The 11,072-nt window shown below is 45.2% G+C and overlaps 1 non-coding gene across 1 annotated transcript; it reads left to right on the top strand.

Moving 5' to 3' along the window:
* The first annotated feature begins 1,754 nt into the window (after positions 1-1,754).
* LOC118760536 (U6 spliceosomal RNA) lies at positions 1,755-1,861 on the top strand. Its single transcript, XR_004996843.1, has one exon. It is a non-coding gene; the product is annotated as a U6 spliceosomal RNA (small nuclear RNA).
* Positions 1,862-11,072: the final 9,211 nt, after the last annotated feature.

Here is an 11,072-nt window from a genome sequence, read left to right as displayed (position 1 = left end):
TCCATCAGTGTTAAAAGTACTCTCTCATAAAATATACAGTACATTATTTCATTTCGTTTCTATCCTGAGTATACACTTTCCTTTCCTGATGACTCCATGTGGATTTGTTCAAATACTGATCTGCATTATTCTGTGCCAGACTCTATGCCTCAGTGTCTGCTTTCCCTTTCCCTGAACCCGGTGCACTTGTCCTCACTAGGTTTTCTGCTCCTAATGCTATCGCAACGTGCTACTGCAAGCACAACTTGTACAGCCTGTTGTGACAGATGCGGAGACTCCTTGTGATTATACCATCTGTATGAGGCTGCTGTAGAGGAGAACAATAAATTTCTCGGTTGGTTTTCTTATTTCAGTTCTAACAATTTCATTGACATTTCTCATTCATCTTTAGTCATTCCACCATTCGTGCATAGCACTTTGAGGCTTATGAGCAATTGGGATACGGTTTAAGGTTCTTCTCAGGAAAAGCAAATAGGGAGAACTGCAGCAAAAAGGAGAGAGATATGAATTTTGTGAGCCAGCTAACAACCTTGACTCCCTGAGGAACAGATTCATCGTGGTGTCTTAGAAGGGGAGATTTTTAGCTGAAGTTCATGTGAATCACTGAAAGCCAGCATCAGACACCAGGTGACCCATTTATTTTGTGTGTGTTCATGGTTCTATCTTCCTGCAAGAAGGGAGGGAAACATAAGAGGTGTGCCATAGGTGTATACATCTTACTGTTTCTGGAGTTCATGAAAGGATACCCAAAGGGTGGCTATGGACTTGGAGTTGCATAGCTAATAATTTCTAGCACTAGCACTAGCATGTATGCATTATGGCCAGATCGAAGGTTTTTATGGGCTAGAAAGAAAATGATCTCTATGTTGAATGGTTTGAAGAATGTTCTAACCACCTTAACTCTGCATTCCAAGTCCACTTTTCATTGAATGAAACCCTTCACTGTACTGTCTTCCTTTCTCCTCCCCTCCCTGCAATGGACTTAGGCGTAGGTAGCTGAGTTAGGAGTTATGACACTGCTTCTGTGAATTAATTTTCACTTCTGATTGCTAGAGTAGGCAGACATCAGCCAGGGGATCTGGTTTCCATGACAACGAAGACCACTTGTTCCAAGATGACTTCTTTTCTGAGGAGGCAAAAACATTTAGCAACGATGTTTGCAGGCAAGCTGTGTGGAAGACTAACACCAACATTAAGGGTATTTGGCTTCTGTCATTACTGACAGTGCGGAAGGAAGGGGAATTTGTTTAACTGTAAGTGGGCTTCACTTCATCTATTGCGTGAAATGATCACGATTCCTGCTGAGAGGCTTCTAGTGGCTGAGTCACCAGTCTTTACTTCCTCTTCCTAGTTTCTATGTCTTCAAATAAATACTGTAGTGAGAGCACCTTATGACGAATAACTTCTTTCAAAAACGAAGTTTGACAACATTTCTCATCATTTACGACTGTGCAGAAAAATGTATTTGCAAGTATAATTCTATTCGATTATAGCATAGACAAGTAGCCCCTACAATCACATGCTCAATTACTTTAATAAATATTTTCTGCATGTATGCGTATTTGTGTACATATACATATATATAAATACACACATGCAGAAAATGATATTGTATATAATGAAATGCAGTTTGAAGTTAATGAAATATACATCAATATAAATTAAATTATAATATTTTGTTTATTGATCCCCAATTGATCAAATTGTGGATTTCCTGGGTTAATCCTTACTCCTCTTTGGAAATCTTTGCTGTAGTGTTCGCTTCAAAGGCACATATACCAAAATTGTAATGAGATGGAGAAGGTTAGCGTGGCTCTTGTTCAAGAATGACATACAAATTGGTGAAGAGTTTCATATTTTTTCCTAAATCTGTATCGGGAAAAATAGGAAACCTATTCATTCATATAAATTTTAAAATAATAAATAAAAAATTAAATACTGTAAACACATAGTTTAATCACATGAGCATCTTAGTCTAAAAATAGCTCCTTTAGCATGAAGTGCTTTGCTATGTATCTGATCTGTGGGTCCAATTTTTTGCATTTTAAATATTACTAATGTTACAGCTGTTTCTTTTTTTTACTAACTGCATTTCAAAAGTGTGCTGGTTTTTTAATGCTCTAACTTGCCTGAGTTAAACTGTGAGGACAGAGGAGAGCGTGGCAGTTATTATGTAGTACATAGCTACCTTTTCTTAGTTATTCAATTTAGCACAAAAAATCCCTTCAGGGGACTGAAAAGATTTTGAAGATATAGGGAAAGTCTAACACATTGACTTTAAGTAAGGGGGATTATCCTGATTGACTTGACTTAATCATTGGAAGCCCTGAAAAGCAGCTTAGCTATTTCATGACTCAGGCTCTAAGGCGCAGCTGAACAGATGCCCACTCACCCTGACTGCCAGCGCCCTTCCTACTGGCTTGTTGACAATGGCATCGGCTCATGCCCGTGTGGCTCCTTTCCACGTGTGATCCTCCCTTCTAGCCTAGGGATTCTGAATTTCCTTAGCCAGCTCTCATAACCATGGATTCCATTTCCTTGTAATGAAATGCTCTTTGTATCTCTCTCTATCACCTATCTATGTGACTATCTTACTGGTTTTGCTTCTCTAATTAATACCTAACGGAAAGAAAGGAAGCAGTATAGAAAGATTTTCTTTGAAACAATATACAATTTAGGAAGAATCACATATAGTAAGGCATTGCTGAAACTTCCATTTTCTGCATTCATTATTTTGCTTTGATGTGCTGACACAGGGGTTCTTTTAATCTGATTTCTTTATAGAGTTCCCTTATTTTTGTTTGAAAGACAGAGACACATAACAGGGTGTGGGGAGAGACAGACACAGAGATCTTCCATCTGATGGTTCATTCTGAAAGTGCTGGCAATAGCTGGGGCTTGGACAGCCTGGAGCCAGGATCTGGGAAGCCAATCTCCGTTTCCTACGTGAGTGGCAGGAAGTGAACCACTTGAACTATCACTGCTATCTCTCCCAAGATGTGTATTAGCAGAAGCTGGAAATAGAAGTGGAACCAGATATCTCACGGGTAATGATGTTCTAATTTTTATTGTAATTCCTTCAGAACCACATGGGTCATGCAGTAGCTTCAATTTCTACAAGAAGGTTTTTGACTTTCTTTTTCATCACTCTAGCGACACATTGGTATCTTTGTGGCATGTTCCTTACCTTCATGTTGATGAAAGTTTACTATTTTTCTCTATGTTGTGGATTGTGTTCTGTATTTACGGGGATGTATAATAGAAGTGCAGCGGAGACTGGCATGTCCAGATGTGGAGACATAGTGCAGTGTGCCTCTCTGTGTCCAGACCAAAGATGGACTCCCAATGAAACACTTGAAAATATCCTAACAGTAGGATGCTGAACTCTCTGACATTGTCCATGAACACAGCGTTGGGAAACACTTCACTAATAGCATGATGGACTTACATGATGGTTCATGAAGGACCTCCCATTGTAATACTAGAAGGGAAATCACTTGGGTGGGGGGGACCTGAGGAGGGGGATTGGGAATCCCAGAGCCTATGGAACTGTATCATAAAACAATAATAAAAATTTAAAAGAAATAAAGTTCTTAGACTAGAAAAAAAAGTGGAGCCATCTACTACACAGCCTTCAACAACTGAGGAGACCCAGTTCAGACATGTGTATTCCACAGTCAGACCACACAGATCCTGAGTTTCCCTGTGGTTCGAGCTCTGAGTCTAGTAGTCCATTTGGGGGTCCCCAAAGAAACTTCACCAGAGGTGACCCCAAACCTGACTCCTGTGTGTGCCAGTCAGTATGGGGTATGGCTCAGTTTATCATGCAAATCAACCTACACACACACTGGTAGTTTCACTCAGCTGATCAGCTCTGTCACCAGCACCATCTCACACACAAACCAGTGGATGCTGTGGCCAAGGCTAACCCTAACCACCACACACTTGGCCCTCATGTACAGCAGTGGAAACTGGAGCCTAGCCAGAATGACCTCCAATAACCTCCTATAGGCCCACTCCCAGCTCTGGATCCTGTGTATGATGGTATGCGTAGCAGACAGGTCCAGTTTGTCCCACATCCCATTCAATTCTAATATACATCAATGAGCACTGGAGCCTAGCTCAACCCAATCAACTCCACTATCCTGCCCACACTCATGCTGGTGGGTGCCACAACCTGTTTAGCCAGGCCCACCAGCAGCCATGGTTCTCATACTCACTCATGGAAGCTATAGCCCATTGGAGAGGTGCCCATAGTTTCCCTACTGAGCCCATTGCCATCCTCAGATCTTGTATTTTCCAGGCGCTTTTACAGAATAGCTTGACAGGATTTGCCCCCCAGTCCTAGCACTTGCCAGCTTGTGCTATGGCAAACCCAACCAGCCTGCATTTACTATGGCTCATGCCTGCAACAGTGGCTATAGTCAGTTAGCCCAACCTGGCTCTCCCCTTAACCCAGTTCATATGAAGGCCAATGGGTGTTGTAGTCCTGTCCAGCCTGGCTGGGCCCCAGTCCCAGTTCTCACACTTGCCAGCAGGAGCAGTGGCCCAGCAGGGGAGTCCCACAGCTGAGTCTTACATATGCTGGTGGGAGCTGAGGCCCATACTGGAATGGCTTGCCTCACCTCAGCATCCACCCTCAGGGACTGTAGCCTGGCTCAGCCCGGCCTACCCTGAGTTCCAGCTCATGCTGGCAGGTGCAATAGCCTAGCGCAGCCCAGCCAGCCCTCAGTCACAGTCCTAATGTGAACCTGGCCGGTCTTGTACTCCTTCCTGGTTCTCACTTCTGCCAGTGGGTGTTATGAAATGGCCCAGCTTGACCCGTCCCCAGATATGACCCACAAGTGTGCTGGCAGGTACTGTAACCTGGTTTGGTCTGAGCTGCTCCTAGCCTTGGTTCTTGCACTTACCTGCAGGGACTGCATCCTGACAGAAAAATTACCCAAGCTCCTCTATCAGGTCTCCTCCCAGTAGCAGATGTAGGGCATACTTGTGGATCCTTGGCCCGAACTGATTTGGCCCACCTTCTGTCCTGGAGGAATAGTAGCCTTGTCCAAGCAGCCCACACCCATTCCAGTTCTTACTGTTGGGCACTACAGCCAAATCATGCCTGGTCCACCCCTAGACTCAGCTCTTGCATGGTCCAGAGGGTAAAAAGACCTAGCCCAGCTGTCCTACACCTACCCTGGCTCTTGTGAGCACCAGTGGGTCTTGTAGCTTAGCCCAGTCTGACACACCCTAGAACCAGTCCACATCCTGCTGAGAGATGCTGCAGCCAAGTCCAGCCCAGTTTGCAACCGTCATTCCAACTGCCATACTCACTAGTGGGAATAGCAGCCCAGCAGTGGTATCCCCTTAGGTCCCCAACCAAGCTCGCTCTCAGCCACAGATCCTGTGTGTGTTATTGGTTGCTCTGACCCAGTCTGGCATAACCCACTACCCAGCTTGGACTCTGCCATCAGATACTACAGCCTGGCCTGACTTGACCCATCCCCAGTCCCAACTCTCACTAGTGGTTGCTGCAGCCTAGCCCTGTCCAGTCTGCTCCCATCCCTGGCTTTCATGCAACCTGGCAGGTGTGATAGCCGAACGAAGCTCAGCATGGCCTGCACCCCATCCTGGCTCTTGCACATCCCAGTGGGCTGTGCTTTGATTTGGCCCTGCCTGTTCTGCCCCGTACAGAGCCAACCCATACAGCTGCCAACAAGTGAAGCAGCTCTGCCTGGCCTGAGCAATCCCAGCCCTGACTCACATGCTTACCAGCAGGATCAACAGCCCACCAGGGAAGTTCCCCAAGTTCCCTTACCAGGCCCACTACCAGACTCAGATCTCACTCATAACAGTGGGGCTAGGCCCTTATCCGGCAGTCTGCTAGTCTGCCTCTGGCATTTGTGTGTGCTGGTGGATGGGTGTACCTGCGAGTGCTGCAGCCTGGACCAGCCTGACCTGTTCCCAACCCAACAACTATGAGTGTTGTTCAGTTCCACGGTCATTCTAGCTCAGTCCCTCACCACCCAGCCCTCAAGGAAATCAGCTGGTATGGCAGTCGCACAGGTGTGTGCCCAGAATCCCTCAAAGAATCTGCTCCCAGACACAGTTTTCTCGTGAGCTGGTTAGTGTCATGGCCCTGCCTAACATGGTCCACCCTTTACCCCAATACTCACTGGCTGGTACTGTACTGGAGCCTGCGAGGTTTTTGTGTGAGCTGGTAGGCAGTGGTTGAAACCAACAATCCTAGCTCAAGTCGCCCACGTGGGTTAGTGTACTAGTTTGGTCCCAAAAGTTCCTCCAGCTTCCTTCCTCTAAACCACCTAGACTCAGACCCCCTCATTTCCCTGTACGTGCACTAGCCAGGTTGGTGGAAGTTCCCCAGAAGTCACTCTTCACCTGGCATATTCTTTCTCAGCAGTCCTCTCTCCCATATAGCTCCAGACCTGCTTCCCTGAGGAATCCACAGCCTGGTCCTCCGGTGGTGTGCTGCTCCAGCCTGGGGCCCTGTCTGCCTTACCAGGGCCCCACACATTCACGCGTGGGCCCCCAGACCATCTGCTGGCATGCCAGAGTCTGTTCCTCATACAGCATTTGGAAAAAAAAATGAATGAGACTATGCTGTCACACTGTTATAGTTAGCACATATTTGGCACTAACCAGGTCCAGGATGCCCACCAGCTACTAATGACTTTTCTCCTAAAAGTGTAACACTTGTCTAGGTATAATGCAATCTAGGTCACTGCCTTGTAGCTGGGGAGATAGATAAATCTTAAAAAAGAATACTGAGAAAAAGTTTATCACTTTTTGGAAAGTGAAAAAAAAGTTGCAATCCATGCACATGAGAGATCTTCAAAAAGTTCATGAAAAGCGTGCATCAAGAAACAACTACATGGATTTCAACTTTTCTTGCGCCAAAACAAATGTTTTAATTTCATTTTCCACAAGCAGAAGTACCTTGAACTTTTCTATAGAGCTTAAAACCAGGAAAAACTAATCTGCCATGATGGAGGACAGATTAGTTCATTCCTGGAAGTTTTAACTATTTGAAGCAGAACTGAGAGATTACTGGATGTAGCAATATTTTCTCATTCTGAGTGCTGTTTTGTTAGGGTGTGTTCACATTGTGAAAGTTCCCAAGGAAGTATATGTGTATAATTTGTACATTTTTCCATAGATCAAATTTCAGTAAAAATTAGTAGATACGCATAAAAACACATGTGGTCTGAGTGAGGATTGAAGGTAAATCTGTAAGATAGTAAAGGGAAAGTAACTCGTCCTGTGGCTTACTGACACCTACAAAGAATCTCGGAAGTGGGGCTGGCTTTTTGGCACAGGGGGTAAAGCTACTGCCTGTGAAGCAAAGTATTCCTTACGAGTTCCCACTTGCATCCCAACTGCTCCACTTCTGATCCAGCTCTCTGCCTGTGCACCTGGAAAAGCAGCAGAGGATGTCCCTGACACACACATGGGAGTCCTAGAATAAAGTCCAGACTCCTTGCTTCAGCCTGGCCTAATCCTGGCTGCTGTGGCCTTTTGATAAGTAAACCAGTGGACAGAAGATCTTTGTCTTTATCTCCATTTCTGACCCACTCCCTGCCTCCCTTTCTAACTCTGCCTTTCAAATAAGTAAATATATATATATATTTTTTTTAAAGATTTATTTTTACTACAAAGTCAGATACATAGAGAGGAGGAGAGACAGAGAGGAAGATCCTCCGTCCGATGATTCACTCCCCAAGTGAGCCTCAACGGCCGGTGCTGCGCCCATCTGAAGCCAGGAACCAGGAACCTCCTCCGGGTCTCCCACGTGGGTGCAGGGTCCCAAAGCTTTGGGCTGTCCTTGGCTGCTTTCCCAGGCCACAAGCAGGGAGTTGGATGGGAAGTGGAGCTGCCAGGATTAGAACCGGCACTCAAGGCGAGGACTTTAGCCGCTAAGCCACGCCACTGGGCCCAGTAAATATATCTTAAAAAGAAGAAACTCAGAAGTAATCTGTGTTTGATATAGCAGGTGCCTCACCAAGACAAATTTGTGTCTCCTATGCACATGCTGATAAGAGAACCTAACAAACTTTACTGGGTTATAGCAATAGCAGGAAGTAGGGGCAGTGCAAAGGATAGCCTAAGGGTCCCTTGTAGCAATGTTTATCTGTTATTAATAGCAATGCTAATTAGAAATTTATCACCTTCTTCTACAAGTGCTCTAAACTCATTGGCTCCCTGAATGACCTACTAGCGGGTACCTGCTCAGCACTGTCATGTAGCTTTACCCTGGGCATCCTCACCTGTGATGTTAATCACCAAACTAGAAAGGAGCAACAGTGTTCTTTCACTGAGCAGAAATATATTTAAGAGAGATTCAAATCTGGTCTCACAATTCTGTCCTTGCTTGTCTGTTTTAAAGATTACAATGAATTTCAGGGGTCCCTGTGTTTCCTCTTGTTCACTGACTAGGGATGAACCTAGCTATCTGGTGACAACATTTCCAAAAAGTTCTCAAGGACAGTTGGTTTTGGACTATCGATGGCCTAGCTAAAAAGAACATCTAGTGATGCCACCGGGCATCAGCAGTCAGCCAAAAGAGCTGCCATGGAAGACTCGGAGCAGTGAAGGCCAGTCAGCACTATGGATTTGGATGCTGCCATCCTGGTCCTGGACAACACTCCTAAGGAAAGGCACCCTGTATGTCCACTGACTCATGGCTTATTATAACCCATTTATTATATCAAGTTTTCTGTATTACTGATTTTAGAGGATAGCTATGAAGGGTTAGTAATATTACCAGGATCCGTTATTGGACTGGATAAACAAATCTTGCCACCACAATCTAATGGGATTTAAAGAACTCCCTCTGCATGGCCTGACAAAGAGAGACACAACTTAGAACCCCGAGCCTTCTTGACTTAGCCCTCAACAGACCTAACACAGTTTGCTGCCATGCTCTGCTGCCATCTTGTGGCTACTTCTGGTTGCATCAAGTTGTTATTCTTGTTGAAGTAGCTGATTTTGGCCACAGTAGTATGGTAAATTTTGAGTCTGTTTTTGTTTGTTTGATTTTTTTTTTTTTTTTTTGGAAAGCTGCGGGAGACAAGAAGAAGTATGATGAGACTGGGTTAAGCTAAACCAGAACACAGTGACTTGAACTGTCCATATGGGATGCCAACACTGAAGGCAGAGGCTTAGCCCGCTATATCATGGTGTTGGCTCCTGATTACATCTTTTGAAGTTTGACACTTGGGAAGTTTTAAGCCTCAGTGTCCATCTCCCACCCTCATCCCCCATCCCCTCTGTCCTACTTCCCCTCTATCCCACAGCAGAGCAAGCTAACAAGAAACCCTGCACAATCTCTCCCTGAACCAGTGGGAGGTTCAAATTGTCAAAGACAATCCCAGTGAGTGCAGCAGTCTTCATCCTCACCTGACCATAACAAAATCTGAAGTAACAAGGTTAAGGTTAAACCACTACTGAAATGCTGGCATCCTATATGAACACTGGAGCCCCAGCTATTCTACTTCTGATCTGGCTCCCTGCAAATGGCCTAAGAAGGTAGCAGAAAGCAGCTCAAGTGCTTGGGCCCCAACTACCTGTGTACGCTCCTAGCTTTGGCCTGCTCATGCCTGGTCATTGAGGCCATTTGGAGAGTGAACCACTAGATTGAAACCTCACTCTCTATTTCTCTTCTGTCACTCTCCCTTTCAAATAAATAAATACTTCCACCCACTCCCTCCCTGGTGCCCTGCCCCATGGAGCTGGGCTTTACAGAGCCAGGAGCTTCTTTCTTTTAGGTCTCCTACATGGATGCAGTGGCCAAGAACATGGGACCTTCTCTTGCTGCTTTCCCAAATTAGCAGAGAGCTCGATCTGCAGTGGAGCAACTGGGATTTCAACTAGTATCCATATTGGGGGAGCCAGCACCACAGGTGGAGGCTTAGCTGGGTATGCTATGCTGGCTCCTTTTCCACACCCTTTGAAGCCTTTTTCAGAGCAACTGTGGAAGCATTCCTTTCTTTCCCCTAAAAACCTTATCATGTAAGACTTTCCATTTAGGGTGTCATCGGTCCTTGCATCCAAACCGAATGGAAAGAGAAGAGCATCCTTTCTGTTCAGAGTGGATGCAATGGCTCCTCTCAACATCATTCTCGCAGCACGTTTTTGGAATCCGCACTTCATACCCTGAAGGGTAAATATCTGGTTTATTGGACACCCTGTACTGCAACAAGGAACAGTTCTAACAAGTAACATAGGTTGAGTTCTACCTACCTTGAAGCTAGTTACCCATTTGCTGTCCTCAGGCAAGCTGATTTTAGCAGGTAGGTCATGCTACTTAACGGGGAGAATGAGGAGTTTGAACCCAAGAGTTCATCAGTGTTTCTCTCGCTGCTTCTGCACACGGCACTTGCAGAAAACAACTGTTTAGGGCTCGGCAGGGTGGCCTAGTAGCTAAATCCTCACTTTACAACCACCATGATCCCATAGGGGTACCGGTTTGTATCCCAGCTACCCATTCCTATCCAGCTCCCTGCTTGTGACATGGGAAAGCAGTAGAGGATGACCCAAAGCCTTGGGACCCTGCACTTGTGTGGAAGAAGCTCATGGTTCCAGACTTCAGAAAAGCTCAGTTCCAGCCATTGCAGCCACATGGGGAGTGAACCAGTGGATGGAAGATCTTTCTATCTCTCCTTCTCTCTGTAAATCTGACTTTCAAAAAAAAAAAAAAAAAACAAAAAAAAAAAAAAACAAAAGGTCAGGGGAATGCTGGAATCGGGACTGAGAAATGGCTATTGAACCCAAGCACTGCAGTATGGAACCCAGGCATCCTAACAAGCAGCTTAAGCAATAAGTCTGTGTGCCTCCCCTGGTTGCTGTTCAATAAATGCCGCTGCATTCATTGCTAGTATACACTTATGACAAGCAGTAAATGTGCAGGTCTCCTAGAATGATCTCTCAGAAAGCAATCTAAGATTTTTGTTGTGCTCAGCCTCATGTATCCCAGTTGTACACAGTTGTTAGGATTACAAAGAAATCAACAGCTTTTTAAAAACACGTATTTTATTTTTTATTGGAAAGTCACATTTATGGAGTGA

The sequence above is a fragment of the Ochotona princeps genome, chromosome X (assembly GCF_030435755.1).
Source record: "Ochotona princeps isolate mOchPri1 chromosome X, mOchPri1.hap1, whole genome shotgun sequence".
Taxonomy (NCBI): domain Eukaryota; kingdom Metazoa; phylum Chordata; class Mammalia; order Lagomorpha; family Ochotonidae; genus Ochotona; species Ochotona princeps.
This window is presented reverse-complemented; position numbering and strand designations above follow the sequence as displayed.